Here is a 19,315-nt window from a genome sequence, read left to right as displayed (position 1 = left end):
AAGGCTTTGCATTATTGAACCATAAATACAAGTTCAAACAGCATTAACATATGGCCACAAATACTACCTTAACTGCAGGTAATGCCCTTTCCTGAGCCATAGTGTGGTACTGTAAATTTGCAGCCAAAGAGTTGGTGCTGCAGGGTATCCTTGACCCCAAACAATATGTCCTGGGAATCGGGCATTAGGAATTCCACACCTCTGATAACAGGTAACTGTCAATAAATACCCAGTAGCCTCCTGTAATTTATTATGTACTAAGATAGAAAACATGAGTGACCCATTGTATTGTGGCATTTTGTATAATGCTTGGTTCCCCTATATGGAGCACAGAAAAGCTTGGCTACATGGTCAACACGCTGCGCAGTGTACGGTGTGTGGTTGAAATGGTGTTGTCTTTTGTTTTTTGCTCCAGCGTGGGAAGTGTTTATATGTCATGCAAGATAACCACAGAGGTGTGGTTATTATGTTATGGTTTGCATCACACAGTTGTGGTAGATGAATAGGTTTGAAGGGATGCTTCAGAGATTATGGTTTTCAGTAGGCTGGGAGCCTTGAGTAGCTCTACATGTCCACATATGGTATTCATTATGTTCATAGTCTTCTTAGCTGTTAACCGCTCTGGGTTCCCCAACCTGATATTTTGTTTAAATAAAGTTTTTGGTCCGGAAAAGGCATGGCTGGAGATAAATGACAAAAGAGATATGCTGGGATGAGCTCTGTTGCTCTCAGCCCATGTCTGACTGTCATTGTGAGATGTAAAGAAGCGTTCATAGTGTGTAGCTCGTTGGCATCTGTAGTGGTTGTTAGACCTGACAGCCTTAGGTTGGTCATCCCCTAACTTTTTGCCTGCCTCCCTCCGTTTTTCTGACACTGTTTTTAGGACTCTGCACACTTTACCATTGCTGTCCAGTGCTGAAGTGCATAAGCTCTCTCCCCTTAACATGGTAACATTGGTTCCTACCCCAATTGGCATATTTAATTTACCTGTAAGTCCCTAGTAAAGTGCACTACATGTGCCCAGGACCTGTAAATTAAATGCTACCAGTGGGCCTGCAGCACTGGTTGTGGCACCCACATAAGTAGCCCCTTAACCATGTCTCGGGCCTGCCATTGCAAGGCCTGTGTGTGCAGTTTCACTGCCACTTTGACTTGGCATTTAAAAGTACTTGCAAAGCCTTAAACTCCGCCCCCTCCCCCCATAAGTACATATAAGTAACTCCTAGGGTAGGCCCTAGGTAGCCCATAGGGCAGGGTGCTATGTAGGTAAAAGGCAGGACATGTGTGTTTTATATGTCCTGGTAGTGTAAAACTCCTAAATTCTCCACTACTGTGAGGCCTGCCCCTTTCATAGGGTAGCATTAGGGCTACCCTCCTATACTATTTATGTGGTAGATTCTGATCTGAAAGGGGTAACCAGTTCATATTTAATATGGCCAGAATGGAAATGGAAAATCCTGCTTATTAGTGAAGTTGGATTTAATATTACTATTCTTGAAATGCCACTTTTAGAAAGCACTTAAAATCCATCTGTGCCTTACAGCCTGTCTCCAATCTACATCTGGCTGGGCTGGTTGACAGCTCCCTTGTGCATTTCACCCAGACAACCACAAACACAGGATACTCAATAACACCTGCACACATCTACATACTGAATGGGTCTTCCTGGGCTGGGAGGGTGGAGGGCCTGACACATTTCAAAGGACAGTGGCCTGCCGTCACACAAAGGACTGCCAAACCCATTATTGGAACCCTGGTAGACAGGATTGTACTAAAAGGGGACCTTGTGCACTTCAAAACCACTCTCTGAAGACTTCCCCCACTTCAAAGGCACTTTTGGGTATATAAACGGGGTCTGTGAACACACCAACTCAGACACTTCTTGGGACAGACACTGTGCACCAGATCCTACAACCTGCCAAGAGAAGCTGCCTGGCTGCCCAAAGGACTCGCACCTAGACTGCTTTGCTGTAAAGTCCTGCTGCCTTGCTGTTGCCTTGCTGACCTCTGCCTCTGCTGAGAAGTGCTCTCCAAGGGCTTGGATTGAGCTTGCCTCCTGTTTCTGAAGTCTCTGGCCAAAAATACTTCACCTCTGCAAAGAAACTGCTTATGCAGTGAAAATCGACGCACAGCCTGCCAAGTGGTGAGAAAATCACTGCATCGCCGAACCGGAACGACGCAGCCCGGCTCCCCGAGTGGAGATCGACACAGTGCCAGCGTTGCAACGGAACTTCGACGCACAGCCCACCGGATCGACGCAGCGCCGAGCCAGAACGACGCAGCCCGACTTCCTGCAAGAGGAATCGACGCAGCACCTGCCGTGCGTCAGGAACTCTGCCGCATCGCCCACTGGATCAGCGCAGCAACTGTGACTTCGTTCTGCACGCCCAGGATTTTCCATGCATCGTCCCTGGGCGTCAAAAGACCCTGCATCACGAAGAGGGTTCAATCCTGTGCGCCGGAACCCGACGCAAAATCCTTGCCGCTTGGAAAAGAATCAACACATCGTCTGTGTGCGCACGGAGAACCGACGCACACCTGCCCTTTTTCCACCCATCTCCTCCTCTGCGGTCTTCGAGCGTGTAATTTTGACGCAAACCAGGTACTTTGTGCTGCAAGAGACAATTGTTGCTTTTAAGAACTTAAGACTTCTTATTGATACAAAAGTGATATTTCCACTTGTACTTATCAAATCTTGATCGTTTTGGCCTGCATTTAATCAGATAAATATCTTTTGATATTTTTTAAACCTGTGTGGTGTCTTTTTGTAGTGTTCTCAATCAATCAATCAATCAGTGCATTTATAGAGCGCGCTACTCACCCGAGAGGGTCTCAAGGCGCTGGGGGGGGGGGGGGGGGGAGAGGGGAGTTACTGCTGCTCGAAAAGCCATGTCTTGAGGAGTTTCCTGAAGGCGAAATGGTCCTGGGTAGTTCTTAGGTGTGCGGGGAGGGAGTTCCATGCTTTGGCTGCCAGGTAGGTGAATGATCTTCCTCCGGCGGTGGTTCTGCGGATCCGTGGGATGGTGGCGAGGCTGGCTGAGCGGAGCTGACGGGTGGGCGTGTAGAACGAGAGGCGGCTGTTGAGGTATTCGGGGCCCATGTTGTGGAGTGCTTTGTGTGCGTGGGTGAGGAGCCTGAAGGTGGTCCTCTTGTTGACTGGGAGGTGTTTCAGGTGGGCAGAAATGTGGCTGTGGCGAGGAATGTCGGGGATGAGGCGTGCGGAGGCGTGTATGCGTTGTAGACGTTTCTGAAGCTTTGCAGTGGTGCCTGCGTATAGGGTGTTTCCACAGTCTAGTCTGCTTGTGCGAGGGCATGGGTAACTGTCTTTCGTGTTTTGGCAGGGATCCATCGGAAGATTTTTCGGAGCATGCGTAGAGTGTTGAAGCATGATGACGAGACGGCGTTGACTTGCTTGGTCATTGTGTTATTGCATGATTTATTGCACAAATATCTTACACTTTACCTTCTAAGTTAAGCCTGACTGCTCAGTGCCAAGATACCAGAGGGTGGACGCAGGATAATTTGGATTGTGTGTGTGAGACTTACCCTGACTAGAGTGAGGGTCCTTGCTTGGACAGGGGGTAACCTGACTGCCAACCAAAGCCCCCATTTCTAACATTGGGTAACACCACTAATACTGGAATTAGTGTGTTTCATGCAGATCAATCCAAGTCCAATCCTCACGGAGCTTAGTCTGCCTTTCACCTTTGAGGGTGACATAATGGATACCATTGTGTCGGGTGAGGTCACATGTTCTGCAAAAACAATGGTCAGGTTTATTACTGCGATCTAAGAAATGGACAACTGTCAGTTCAATCAACGCATTTAACATCATTATTACAATAATAATTACTCGTGTTTTTAATACAGTGCTTCATACTGCTCTTATGCCTTTTCTAAGCACTGGCAATAACAAGTGTTACTATTACCCGATTTTAATTGTACTCTATTTGCTCATCTCAAGAGGATTGAACACCGAGTAGACTTCACCACATTTCAGTTTGTGACCTTCATATGAGCACATATATTGGGGGCCATCTTTTAATTCATACAGTCACCCCTCTGGCTGTATTATGTATGTAATGGTTCCACTTGCTGAGGGGGAATCATACCTAGGGAATACTGTGTCCTCGGCCCCATTGCTTGTGTAGCCACCCATTTCCCTCTGCACATTCTGACTGTCTTTCTCCCAGTACACCACCAGGCATCAGACAAATGTCTGTCGCTGCTCTTATGGAACATGGCAGTGTCTCCCCCCTGACACCCCCCCTCCCCCAATCTCCCCTTCCTCACCCCTTGTTGTCCCAAAAGTAACTAGTTTGATGCCTGTATTCCCTCAGGCCTCGCACTGAGCTGTGCTGAGGCTGGATGTGTGGGTTGGAGCTGTTGTCAGTGTCTGCACCTGCTTTCCTTCTTTTCTTGGCAACAACCCCAGGTCTTTCCAGTGACCAGTACAGACATCTGCAAAAGCTGCACACATGGTCCAGTGGTACACTAGCAAAACCTGGCGCAACTCCAGCTCTGATGGGCTACAGCTCGCACCCTACCCCAATTCCTAGACCCAGTGTTGGCTTCAGCGTTTATTGTACGGTTATTTATAGTTCCTCTAAAGCGCTGCATACTATCTGTGATAGGATCAGAGTTCTCAGACCAACAATACAAGGAATAAGAGAGAGAGTAACATTGCATAAGAACAAGTCAATAGATCGGTTGAGACTTCTTTTTAAGTGGATTAATGGGTGAATGATGTCAAATCTCTTGCCTTGTCATCTGCAGGCTGATCTTGGGCATCTAAGCGGCAGAAGAGCAAGTGTCCTGAATCAGGTATAGTCCAATCGGCACATAATTACATAGGTGCAATAAAAAGTGAATAACTATGAGCTGGTTAAAGAGATTACTTTGCAGGGCCTCCCTGAATGTGAAGAAATCATTTGGCCTTAGATTTGATAGTAGAGTATTTAAAATGGAACGTCTTTAAAAATGGAGAAATCTTCTACTAAATTTCTTGCATGTGGTTTGGGACATGGTGAGATGGTTCAAGTTGGTTAACCTTATCCTTCTTTTTGGTTGTTGGGGAATCAACAGCAGAGCAAGATAGTTTTGGTCAACGATTTTACAGAGCATCATGAATCAAGGGATTGAATTGAGATCTCTGTTTTTTCTTGGTAGCCAGTAGTGGGCCTTTGGTTCCAACATATTGTTATCTTGTCATGCCGAGTCAATATAACTCAGCATCATGGTTCTGAACTCTTTGTTGTTTGCAGAAAGGTTTCTTGGTAAGTCCGGTATAGATGTCAGTATAGTATTCCAGGAAGGATATGACCAGTGGGGGACTAGTGAGATTTTCTTACACATTTTAAGTAAATGCAGGGTTCTTTGAAGAAGACATCTCATTTATTTAAGGTAGGTTTGAGAGCTTAATGCCAAGCCACACTCCTGCATTTGCAGCTATTTCTGTGGGTGGTGGAGTGCCCAATGATTGCAGCCATGCCACAGGGAAGGGTGAGGGGTATAAAACAGGATCCCAGTTTTGTTCCCATTCAGACATAGTTCGTTTTTTTGCATCTGGAGGTGGACCTTTGCTAGGCAATGGGTTACATTGGGACGTTCTCTAGAGTCCTCTTCGAGCTTGAGCTGCATATGTGTGTCATAGCTCTATATATTGCAACTGATGACATGGGCGTCGATAATTCAGATAAGGGAAGCTATATAGTAATTAAAAAGTGTAAGCAACCTTGCTGATACTTGGGGTACTTAATATTAGCCATGTTCCTAGTTATGGGCTCAGCTTGACTTTGTGTGATTTAGGTGAGAGAAAGTGAGCCATTTTATCAGCGTGCAACCAAAATACTTGCCAATCTCTGAGGCATGTATTGTGGAAAATGCTGTCAACTGTGCCTGAGCCATCATAGAATCGAAACACTTTCATGGGTTGCAAGAAATAAGTAATTCTTCCCTGATACTGAAGAGCATTGTCTCTGTTTTATTTGTTGAGATCAGGTAAACTGGAAATCATTTAGTAGGTTGTTTAATTCCTGGTGAAGTGAAAAGTTGGAGGGAAACCACTTTTTCAAGTGCTTTGGCCATACAGAAGAGGCCTGGGATGGGTCTGTATTTCAAAAGAATGCCCGCAGAGGTATTCATCAGCAAATGTTCCTCTCCCCTCAACGCATCTGCCCAATGCTAGCGTAACAGGCCTGCTCAAAAGACAGATGATGCACATATTACTAAATTGATGGGGCTATTATATTTCTTTCTTCGTATCCAGAGCAGGAAGACTGTTCTCACAAAAGGTCTTTTTCAGTTCTAAGTTGTTTTCCATTAAGGAAGAAGTACATCTTCCATCTTTGTGGCCAGTTTTTGCAGGCTTCTGGAGCACAAAGTCTAATGTCAGACCATCTTGAACTTGTTGGGTGTATCGTTGGACTCAGCCAAACTGAGTCCCAAGAGAAGGAGATTATTACCAGCAACACAGGAGAATACTATTATTAATAGCATAGTTTATTGACACAAATAGCACAATATATATCAATGTACATAGTTAATTTAGTACATTGTATTCTTTAATAAAAATTCTCATATGCTGTAGAAATTTCCAGATTCAGAAGCGACATTATGAATATTATTGCCTCATCACTCACAAATACCTACTTACTAAAATTTGCAGTTAACCACACGGGTCTAGCGCTGTGAAATTTAGAGCAAATTAACAACTGATCTGGAAATCTCATTGACATTGCCAAATCTGACAATAATCGACCACCTCCCTTAGTGCACTGCAACCTGAAAAGAAATGTAAAAGTGTAACTTGTTTCTTTGAACCCAGGGTCAAATCAACTGAAGCATCTCTTCCAACGTACCTCAACTCTCCCCTTCTTTCATGTGTAGAAACTCTCCAAACAACTTCCCTCCTTGTTGGGCGATCTGTCAACTGAACTTGTCTGCTCACTGGTCTAACCTGTTAATCTCGTTCTCTCTGTGTTTCCTGGCTGCTTAGAAGTGGATCAAGTGTCGCCTCACCTTAAGAAAAGAAAGAAATAAAGTCCGCTCATCAGGATGTTCTAAACAGCTTTCGTTCAGTGTCGGATCTGATTCTTGCTAAAGTCTTGGAAAGGTAATTAAACAACAATTTGATATAGTTTAACTGTAATAATCTCAGTGACGACTTTCAGTCCGGTTTCAGAGCCATGTGCAGGATTGGAACAGCCATCTTTCAAATCATTTATGTCCAGTGTTTTCTTGACAATGGTGACACCAGATTAGTGCTGCCAGTTGACTGAGCGGCTTTTGAACCCGTCAATTGTGATATCCTCTTTCATACTTAAAAAATTCATGGGGTTTAAAGGCAAGGTTTTGTATTAGTTGAAATCTACTTAACTAGTATTTCACAAATGATCAAAATGAATAATTACTTCTCCAACCCGTCGCCTGCTCCACCCGGAGTTCCTCCAAACTGCCTCTGCACTCTTCAGTCTTTAAATTGAACCCTTGAGCAACCTAAATCTCAACCCAAATAAAACCTGGTTCCTAATAATTTCATTCTAAACTTTCAGAAATGGTCTGATTCTACCAACATCTTAGACTGTAACTCAACCATTGTTGAAAGACCTAAATCTCTGAATCCATGAATATTGTGATGTACTGTGCCAGCTATCATCTTAGGCTCACCCATGGATCAAACCTTTCCTTCTGAAACAAGGTCTCAAGATTGTGACCCAAGCATTGGTGCTTTCCAGACTTGAGTGAGGGTGGGTGCCATGCTCCATAGCATTCCCAAAATTGTCCATGCTCCACTCAGAACCACTAAGCAAGCATTAGTGTGTCTGATCTCTGGATTGTTACCAACAACAGGAGTACCCGATAGGCTCAGTTGAGACCTGGGTAAATTATACTATGAAACAACAAGGTCTCAATGGGTAACAATAGAGAGAATGATAATTCATAATAACTTTATTTGGGGGAAATGAAAAAATAACGTCCTGCATCAAAATTTTTATTTATGACTATGTATTTTTAAAGGTAAAGACACTAGATAGCAGCATCAGTCTTATTTAAAGACTGTGTTATATGCAGAGTTAACACATTGTGCCTGTGAAGAGACCATGAACGGCGCATGTGAAACACGTGGATGTAAGGGAAGAAAGATAGCATCCAAAAATTGTTCACTTAATATTATGCATGAATATTTTTATAAATACAATATTATTTTTACAGAATCTTGTCAAATAATAATTCATAAATTTGCTGGCGTTTGTGTAATGATATGTGTATTTGACCACTGACTCCGTCTTGACCATTTGACTCCATTTTGTGCTTCGCTTCAGGTACCGTCGCAGCGTAGCGCAGGGTTTTCCACACCAAGCTTGTTTTCCACGCAGAACGTGTTTGTGCTTTCCTCTCCAGAACAGGGTCACACCAAGCCGGAACACAATATGGGGGATGTGGAAGGTTGACATAACAAGAGTGTCTCAGGCTGGGAATGTTTTAATCAAGGAAAAGTACAGCTCTGTCTCTGGAGTGTGCATTGGGGCATAACCAAAGGGGAGAGGTTACTAGAATCTTCCTCTTGAGTTAGTTTAAGGTATATAAAACAGGGAAACTTGGCACTGAGGAAGGAGCTTGCCTGAGAGTGGATGCACTGCTCAGGAAAATCCCATTCTGGGACATTCTCCTGCCTCAGCCATTCAGGGTTTCTCTGCTTGGTGCTGGCAAGGATGATGGATTTAACCCCTATGGTGATGCATTTTAATTCTTGATTATTTATCTTGATATATATATTCACTGTTGATATATTGAACATTTTTTTTTGCCCATCATTGTTTAACTGCTGTGAGTATTTTGGCATAGGCACATGTTTCACTGCATTTGAGTTAAATGCTTATGTTCATATATTCGGGTGCTTTTATTTGACATCTGGGAAGTGCATTAATTAATTCATTACTCAGACTGAGTGCTGCATTCGTTGGCATAATTTCCTCTTAGTTCAAAGCAGAGCAACACAGTTTGTTGACGTTGTTTTGAGCTTTGTGAATTGAGGTCATCATCTGAACAATATTTACACAAAAGAATGGGTGCTGCCTAAGAATTAAAGAAGAAGAAGAAGCAAACATTTAAAAACACCCAGAATAAAACTGAACCATAATGTTAGAGGTAGTGTCCTGTTTTGTAGGTGCCTGAAAGAATTCCAGGAGACATGTAAGTTAAGTAGAGAAAAGAAGGCTTACATTAGCCAAGTGTAGCGCAACAAGGACTATTGCGCTCCCGTTTGTTGTTTCTCTGAAAAGATTTGTCTGTATATATGAATTTTAATAATTTACAACATACTTCACAAGTAAGTAAAAAGTTGAATATACAGCTTACACTGGGCAGATCCAGCTTTGTGTCTCTTATTTAGACATATAATCGAGTTTCTGGGTGAAAATCTGATAATGACCAACTAGATTGTACTCCAACTCACAGGGGCAGGAATGTTAATGCCTAATGGTAATGAACGTTCAACATTTGAATTCTTGCCTGCTCGTGCACAGACTTCCTCCTATGGTGCCCTCGGGTTTCTTTAATCATCCTAGCCCCCTTTGCCCCCCTCCTCAGAGTGCTCCATTGCTTCGGAACCACTTTCCAAGCCGAGGTAGCGGTCTAGTGGATCTAACGCTAGTCATGTTCCGCAGCCTCAAACAGCGTTGTTCCATACAGTGTCTTGTACCTGCTTTTTTCGGCTCTACACTGTAATAAAGTTATGGATGCCATAGAGGTTAGTGCTCTCCCTTTAATGCCATGATTGCGTCTGTTTTCCAAGTGATTCTACATTTGTATTGAACCTTGTCCCATGTCTCTCCTCTGAAATCCACTCCTCAACCTCATGGTAAGCATGTCGGGACAAATTAGTTTCCCTCTGTGATATCTGAATTTTGGGATTGACTAGTTGACTCTCCAGTATCCGTGGGCGGGCGCAAACTCTTGGTGAGGGCATTTTTCCCCTCTTTGTATGGTTTTCTATATGCATCTTCTGGACACTTGTCGTTCAGCATCTATTATTTTCCTTTCTTTCTCAAACAAAGTTTGGCATCCGATGGTGTGATTGACTGGCACACCACTGACCTGTAATTGATGTGTGAGCAGTTCTGCTTACTCAGTGTTCTATATATGCCTTTCCATCATGGAATTATCTTGCCCTGCCCTGAATACCCTTTGAGCATTCCCAGGACACATGTTCTCTCTGTGAGTGCATTGTTATTTTTCTTAAACAAGGGCACCATTTGCTTGTTGCTCCACTCTTGGCTAATGTTTGCGTTCTTTTCTCTACTTACCTTACATGTCTCCTGGAATTCCCTAAGGTACCTACAAAACAGCATGTTTCAGTTTTAGTCTGGTGTTTTCAAATTCGTGTTTCTTATCATTTTATTCTTAGGCAGCAATCATTCGTTGTGTAAATATTGTCGTGATGATGACCTCAATTCTCGAAGGTCGAAACACTGACACCAATCACCAGCAAATTTACAGATTAAAATTTGACGTGTGAAGAGACACCCCCTCTACTCCTGTATCCCTCCTTATCTGGTAGTCCAGCTGAGATCTCCCGTCACCTCTCCTCCACAGCCTGTGGTCAGGAACATCTGAAAGGGACGAAGGACAAAATATCTGAGAGCAGGAAGCAAACCCTTGTAAGGTTACCAACACTAATGAAGGACTTGCGCTTTCAGGAGAAGCAAGGCAGAGTTGAGTGCCTAAACGATGGAACAGGTCAGCTGGACAAGGAGGCCCCGCCCCAGGAACGCTGCATGAGAAGCCGTTGGGGAAACCCAAAGAAGCCCTATGGGGAGCAACAAGTGGAAGCAGAGTCCAGAGCTGGCAACGAGATGAAGGGAGAGAAGGCGAGCAGCCCGCACTACCCCAGGACATAGGAAGTCAAGCCGAGCAGGTGATGGAAATTTGGTGTGAGGACTGGTGGACGCCACCAGAGGAAGCCCCAGAGCCCACTACAACTCTGGAGTTGTGGCTAGAGCTGGGGGGTGCTGAATGAGGGTTTTGCAATACAAGGATGATGTGAAGGGTAGTGGGAGACATGAACTTAAGGGGATTTCAGTTAAACAGGCACTCTACAATATACACAGTAGTAGTATCCCTCTGTTTATTTTTATTTTCTTTCTCCATGGCACTGTGTGCATGGAGCACCCCTTCTTAATGCTATACTCCTATCCCTGACCCGAGCACCATTTTTCCACTCGTTACCACCACCCACAGAAGTAGGGAACCAGCGCACACAGGAAAACCACTGGTGGTTTGGTGACGGTGACACCACCTACGTAAAAAAAAATAACAATCTACTTATTGCATTGGACGTGCTCCTTTTCCCGAGGGGACTAGCAATGGCACCAAACGGGGGACAATCCTGCAAAGACAGAGAAGGGAGATGAAATCATCACGCCGGGCCCATTTTAAAAGGAGGAGAACAGAGACATAAGACTTATACCAGTGGAGACCAAACCTACCAGTGGAACCATGTCAATATTTTTGTTGTTGCAGCTAAATAAAGGGTACGATTCAGAAATCAACCAAGGCTCCAAAGCCGTATTTCCTCCCATCCCTCTTACAACATGATTCTGTGAAAATAATATTGTATCTATAAAAATATTAGTGCATAAGAATTAGTAAACAATTTCCATACACTGTCTTTCTTCCTTCCCATCCACGTGTTTCACCTGCGCTGTTAATTGTCCTTTCACAAGCACAATGTGTTCGCTCTGCACATAAGTCTTTAAATAATGTTGATGCTGCTATCTAAATAGTCTTTGCCTTTTGCATAAATAACATTTTTGATACAGGATGTTATTTTTTTCATTTTCCCCATAATAAAGTTGTTATAAATTATCAAACTCTATTGTTATCCATTGGGACATTGTTGTTTGATGCTCTGATCTATGGATTGGACATTTTGATCATGTGGCTCCTGTACTCCATTATGTAAACGGGCTGCCTTCTGAAAGCAGATCGACTTACAAATTTTGTTGTCTAGTGCATAAGTGTTTACACTCTGATCGCTCCCATTATTTAACAAGAAACCTGACTATTTTGTAAGTCTCTTGCCAGCTTGACTGTTCAGACACCCCCGTCCACAAGACCAGTTATCAATAAAAATACATACTTTGAATCAGTCTTTTCAGTATTAGCTTCCAACATCTGGAACACTATTCTGCCAGATATTTGCACAACTGTCTCTCTTCCTTAAAACAAAACACATTTATTTAAAATCCATACAACCCCACCCTCTCATTAGTACCTTTTCTACTCCTTTCTAGTCTTCGATGTACCTACTGGATTGGGTTGGAATGTGGATTATAGTATCCAAAGCCAAGAGTAAAGAGATAATGGATCCTTACTTTTTGCTGTCCTATCAGCACGACAACACATTACTTTTGTGCCTATTTAAAATGTTCTTTTGTTGCTCATCTCACAAGATTTAATTACTGTTACTTTTGTACTGCATTTTGTATTCTTCAAACTCCTAAATAGGCATTAATGAGTTTGAATAATAATCCTGGAAATATCATAAAAATGTTCTTAGACCTGCAGGTTGAGCAACTTGAATAATCTACTCAACCATAACTGTAATGTACTTGACCCGTAAATGGGTCTCAAATTGTGTGATCCTAGTCAAATATTTTATTTTACAGTCTTTTTCTTCATTGTCACATATGCGTGTACCTTCAAATATATGAGCTCAGCATTTCTGCTGTACAAAAAAAGTCTGTTTGATTAAATATGCTAAACGTTTGCTCCATGTATTAAAAGAATCTAGCCCACACATGGGTAACACATGATCCATTACTTGTCTCTTAGTTTACCAATAGCTTTGCCATCAGGGCAGGAATTCTCAAATTAAGTTTAAACACTCACGTTTAATAAATATGTTACTAAAGCAGGATATGGTTGCACACTATTATTTACAAGCAGAACATTTCCATCGAAATTTTCAAAAACATTCCCACTAACTTGCAGCTTTACTGATAAAACTATATAATGTATTAACAATCTGTGAAAATCAGGTTTCAGAAAACATATTTATTCTTTGCACATAACCAAGTAAAATGTTCTAATTTGTTTTCATCCTATTAAAATACTTTTTTTCATCGCACAGAAGTACAAACAATGGGCTTTCACAGCTACTGAAATATATTTTGGAAACATTTGTATAGTTGACAGCTATTTAAATGTGTGTTAGGAAAAACCTGACAAAAGTCCTGATACTCTGCCTTGAAGAGGAAAATTAATTGTAAGACAAGCTGACTTTTGACTCCTATCTCTGAACACAGAGTGAATGAGTTAAGAACAAGATTTAAAGGCATCTTTAAAAGAAGAAGGGGCAAATAGGTCCTAAAAATAGTTTAACCTGATAAAATATGACTTGCTATTGCAAATGGCCGAGTAGATTTTTCGAGGTCTGATTATCTGTGTTGTTGACTTTGTTGTTTGGTTACTGCTCAGTTTTAGGTTGAGCCCACTAGGTTGCGTGTGTGCTGTCTGTTGAAAGAAATTTTGTAGCTTACCAAGAACATAGGCAGGCTTGTAGCCGGCCTATTGCTTACTATTGGTTGGGTTCCATGTCACTCTTTTGCCTACTTCTTATGGGTGACCCAGGTTGTCAATGTATTGTTTGTTTGCCCCTCCCATGGAGTATTGCCTTATTACAGTCTCTTTACTTGGCTGGCATTGCTGCTTCTACTGCTTGCTTTGCAAGCATTACTTTTTTTGTATTATTTATTTATTTATTTATTTTGTTACTTTTGCCATGCTGCTGAGGATTGTGGATGCTGTACAGTGTGGCTAAAAAAACATTAGGAAAGTCAATAGGTCACAAAGGCGAGATCTGTTGGCTATGCCAAAGCTCTTTTACATCTGTTTCTCTTCAAACTGATATATGGTTATTTGTCTGTGCTATGCACTTTGAAATGCATACTGCCCCTTCTAATTTTCTTAGGCCTGCTACACATTACATACAACTTCAATTACATAAATAGTGCTTCGAAGCACTTGGCAGTTTAGAAAAAGCTAGACTGGTTGAAGAAGTCTAGAATACCACTGGGCCACTTGGCACCTAAGAGTATTCTTCCATGGATATGGCCTGTTTCTTTGGTTTAAGGTGGCACCTCTCCTGGAAATTAGAGACTGACAGCGCAGCCACTAAATTAAAAATAAATATGTGTATGAAAACATAACATAACTAGCTGACTGCTCAGGGCACCAACCTTCTAATCCTCTTTCAGGAAGAAATTTAAGAAATTCCCATCTGCCTGCTACCCTTCACATCAGAGACCAAGAACGTGACCTGCAGAGTCCCCTAAGGATCATCCCTCAGCCCCATGTTGTCCAATGTCCACATGACACTGATCACCAACATCATCTGATCCCAAGGCATCACCATTATCTCCTACACCAACAACACCCAACTCATTCACTCCCATGACAGACAAGACAACCAGCACCAACTTCACCACCTGCACGACTATGGTAGCAGACTGGATGTGAACCAACTGCGTGAAGCTCAGCTCGGACAAGACGGAAGTGATGGTCTTTGTAAACAAGACCTCTCCACGGAACTTTACCTGGTGGCCTTTGGAGTAAGGACAAACATCAGTTGACCATGAAGAAACCTGGGGATTATCCTAGACAACAGTCCCTGTAGTGAAGTCTGCCTGCTTCCACATCCGACACATGCTACAAAAGATCTTCAAGTGGTTGCTAAAGAATACTAAAAGGACCCTTAGACAGTCACTCATCGCTGGCAGGCTGGTCAACGGCAACACTTTCTATGTAGGAATATCCAAATAACTCCTACACAAACTCCAGAGTTTTCAGAATTCTGCTGCAAGACTCGTACTCGACCTCCCATGCTGCATCCACATCACACCGCACCTCGAGGGCTCCCCATTCAGACTCCTCACGCACACATGAAATGCCGTACACAACACTGACCAGCATACTTCCACAGCCGCTAACCCTTTCACCAGCCTGCCAGGCACCAGTGCTATGCCTCGTTCTCATTTGCTTGCGTCCACAAAACCAGAGAAAGAGATTGCTCAGTCTCCGTTATTACATCCAAACCCTGGAACAACTTCCATCAACACCACAGAGCCTCCTTCTTACTTCTTGAGTTCTGCAAGAGGTTGAAGACCTAGCTTTTCAAATAACGCCATCGGGCACCACTCGCCAGCAAATCTGCTCATGCGCCAGGATGCCCACATGGGTGATTAGTACGCTATTGAAATCAGCATTCAGTAACACTGCATGTAGAAGCTGCTACTATCCAGAAGTGGAACAACAGTGCCATCCAGTGGCCAAGTTACAGATGGCAAGGCACTTTTTTGGTGTACTTCTGACATACATTTAAAAGTCCTACACGTCACCTTGAGCAATGCACTAAAATGAGGAAGTTAACATCTCTCCCCAGCGTGCGGCATAATGTTTTATCTTCTTACACTTTTATTAAAAGGCAGTATAGGAGAAACACCTTTGGATAAAAATGAAGTCAAAAGTCTCGGGTTTCACGACTTGAGCAAACGTGTTTTTTTTTTAGCCATTAATAAAACGAGATCGACAGACTTATGTAAAAGCTTGTAAAGTATTGGGTTTTTGTTTGTTTTCCAAAAAACAATCACTAAGTGAAATCCGCAGTCGTCCGTGGCTGAAAGACTTGCTGTTGCTGCTGCCCTCAGAGCCCTATTGCTCTTGAACTGCTGATGTGTGGTGCTATCTGGTTGGTCGACAATTTACAAGACCATCGGTGAAGTTGAGATCGACCCAAAGCCACGTCTGCTGAACTCGCATCCCCACCAGCCCTGGCCTAGCAGCGCTACAGCTGATGAATGAAACCTCAGCACCAAAACCTTTGATGTCTACACCTTCTCAACAACAAAATGACCCTGAAAGCTCCAAAGTTGCCACCAGAGTAGCCACAGTGCTCACATCTGTCTCACAGCCAACACGAATCCAACTGTCAAAATGATATACCTGTGAGATCTAGAGCATGTGCAAAAAAAAGAGTATGTGCAGCAGACTTCCACCTGCTTCTCAGTCGAAGACTTTTTTCCATGCTTCTGTCGCACTGACTGAAAAGCAAACTAATCTGTTCGCGCACATATGCCCGGGGGATCATTGAGTGACTGCACCTGCCCCTCACCGATGCTGTCTGTCAGATTGGACACCAGTGATCACAAATGCTCTGAAACTTCATTACCGGGGTAGGGAGAGAAGATGTAACACCTAAAGTCGAACATGATTTTAATCTTGTATTGCATTCCCCTAATTGTGCTGTGTAGCAACAGTATTTAAGGGGTGTTGCCAGGCCAGCAAACAACATGGCTGTCTAAAGGCTGAGCTCCTCAGCCTGCGAGGAAAACACTCGCATTAAAAGCGCTGCACAAGGGGCAGTGAAACACAGTGACTGAAGCATACAACAGGGAGTAGCAGTGTAGAGTCGGAGAGACTGCGGAGTGCACTGCTGATGAGCCTTTGAGTGCAGTAGACGTCCTGACAGCTGGCCGGGGCCCAAGACATAGGATAGCAGCTGCATGGTTTTTACCAGCTAAAGTGCAGGGTGTGGTTAGCATGCTCTGAAGAGGAGCTTCCATGACCGGAGACAGCGACTGCTGAGGAGGGTGAGAGCGACGGGCGGTCCCTGCAGAGCTGTTCCTCTACTGATGAGTGCAGCCTGGGAGTGCCTCAGGTGCCCCGGCTGAGGGGGCTCCCTATGCAGGCTGGTCCTTTTTTAATTTATTTATTTATTTTTTCCTTCCTTTCCTCCCTTTCCTCCCCTTGGACACGAACCTAGGGCTGGCCAACGGGGCCTTTCTGGGCTGAGAGGTGGCATCTTCGATGTGGTGCTTGTTGGAAGAAGGGTGCTTCTGCATTAGGGATGTGCTTCTTGGGTTAAGATTGCTCATGTCCCCCCAGGTGGTCTGGATGGGTCTCGAGACTGCCTCAAGGGAGCTCTCCTCCTGATGTTTGTAAGCAGCACTTGAGAGCAATCTGGAACTGGTGGAGGGTGGCCAACGCTACCTAGTCTCAGAGCACTTCTCAACTACATGCTGCCCACCTTCCTATGCGGAAAACAAAAGACCCCACTACTGCCAGTCTAGGCCAGGAGAACTGGTAAGTTGCCTGTCGGGGATCCGGCAGCAAGCAAGTTGAGGAATCCACAAACACGTGATACGAGCTCCAACCAGGACATGAAAATCAACCTTGAGAGTATGAAACACAACCTAGCGTCCATAGAGCAGAAAATGGACACCGTAACCATGCATCTGGACCATATGGTGGTATGAATGGACAAGTAAGCGAGTGCATAGCTGAAGCAAAACACTGGATCTCTGTAATAGAGGACACCCAAAACATATCCAAGTAACTCTGCTAAGAATGGATAAAATGCTCTCCCTTATCACGGACAAAAATGAGGACTTATAAGGCTGCTCAAGACAAAACAATATTTGCATTGTGGGAATCCCTGAGCCCACTGACACTGGTAAAATGGAAACATTTGTTAAAAATATGCTCATAACACCTTTTGGGCCAGACAGCTTCTTCAAACAGTTTATAGTAGAGAGGGCACTCTGGGCTATCCACCTCCTGGAGGTCTGCCCAGACCCATCATAACTCGGGTCCTAAATTTCTGGACCAGGGGTCAAGTGCTGCATTTTGCCAGAAAGAAGGGGGATCTGTGGTACGGTGACTGCAGGATCTCACTATACCAAGATTTTACCCTGGTGGTGTAGGTGGCTTGGAAGGCGTTTGTCACAGTCAAGAACTTGATTCAACAAGATTCCCCTATGCCATGCTATGCCCTTCAGGATAGCAGATTACACACTGTGCCAAGCAGATGATCTTCAATGTCCTGCATTAGGCCATGGTCTTTTGGAAAAAACGAATGACTTCTGATGAGGCCAGAGAGCAGCTGACCAACAACGATCAGTCGCAACACTCAAGACAACAATATGGAATGTCAGGAGCAACAAAGTGACTGGCCAGCAGCTGACACAGGCATATTCTAGATTCATTCTCTTGAGGCTGCAATAAGCATGTTGTTGACATCCCATCTTGGACACGCCCATTACTATAACTGACACACAACAAGTTTTGCCTCTCCCTAGAAGGTAAACTCTGGGGCAGCTAATTGATGAAATCTTAAATTTGATGATTAAGATGCATGAGTTAGTAAGTGATGGGAGGGATATGGGGAGGGGATGTAGCTTTTCACCAGCAAGGATTAAGGGATTGGTGTGGAAGGGAGGAGGGGCAGGAGGGTTATACGGTTTTTGGCTTGTTATGGAGTTACAAGCACAGACTCCACAACAGAGAAAGTTGTAGGTGAAAATGCTGAACTCGTAACACTGATGCCCAGACAGGGATTACACACACTCGCTTATCTACATGCCTGTGCATCACCTGACGAGTAAAGAAATCCCCGCACCAACCTGGAATGTGTGTGAGCTGAATAGCTCTTGGAAGGAGAGGTAAGTAGCACCATACTGGCAGAGATCAGATTGACACACTCTTCCTGCAGGGAACGCATAGCATCCCCCACAATGATAGTAAATGCCTCACTGGCTGGGCTGGGCAAAGCTATGCAGCCTCTTACGCAGAATACGCCGGAGGGGTAGCTATCCTAATTAGACATGAAATCGCGTTCATGCTCCTTGGGCCAGTTGCTGACCCCTGATACATTATTATTCAGGGAGCGCTGGAGGAAACCCCATACCACTGTGGTTAACATTTACAGCCCGCGTGTAGGTGGGGCCCTATTTTTCAGCTAGGTATCCAGTAAAATACAGGAGCTAGCACCAACATCCATAATGTGACATTAGTAGCGAAAATGGACAGAGCGCAGCCTGAAATGTGGGGATAGCCCTTGGCTGCCAGAGCGTTACAGGGTGTCATGGGGGACAGTAACTTTCCAGATGTCTGGAGAGCCCGGTATATGGACCTCAGGGAGGGCACATACTACCCGGGACCCTACAACATGTGGTCCAGGTTGGACTATTGCTCACCACTAAGGAAATGAGCACCTGGCGTTCACATGGGGAATACCAGGCATGCACAGGCATGGATCACTCCACGGTGTTAATGAGACCACCACTCCCAGGTACATAAACAGGAAGTAGGCTGTGGTGTTTATCCCCACGCACCCTCCTGGACAATGCTCAGAGAGGAAATACTTTGAAATACGGTTTGCAAAATCAAGCTAAGGTCTGTGTAGAAACAACCAAGCTTTGAAAAGCGTGGTGCGGAGAGGCCAGAGAATAGCCAAACAGCACCGCGTCATTTG

The 19,315-nt window shown here is 44.0% G+C and overlaps 1 protein-coding gene across 5 annotated transcripts in view; it reads left to right on the top strand.

Moving 5' to 3' along the window:
- The window catches only part of FKBPL (FKBP prolyl isomerase like), a 43,744-nt gene that overhangs the window by 8,815 nt on the left and 15,614 nt on the right, over positions 1-19,315 (top strand). For 2 of the 5 annotated variants that reach the window (XR_011204717.1, XM_069237231.1), the window contains exons 3-4: positions 4,777-4,824; positions 6,998-7,114. The exons of 1 other annotated variant lie outside the window; for it this stretch is intronic. The gene's annotated coding sequence lies outside the window, so the exon portion shown is untranslated. The remainder of the gene's footprint in view (positions 1-4,776; positions 4,825-6,997; positions 7,115-19,315) is intronic. 2 more of the 5 variants (XR_011204718.1, XM_069237232.1) reach the window with 1 other exon arrangement.

This window comes from Pleurodeles waltl, chromosome 6 (genome assembly GCF_031143425.1).
Source record: "Pleurodeles waltl isolate 20211129_DDA chromosome 6, aPleWal1.hap1.20221129, whole genome shotgun sequence".
NCBI classification, from domain to species: domain Eukaryota; kingdom Metazoa; phylum Chordata; class Amphibia; order Caudata; family Salamandridae; genus Pleurodeles; species Pleurodeles waltl.
Note: the sequence above shows the minus strand (reverse complement) of the source record. Positions and strands in the feature narration are given on the sequence as shown.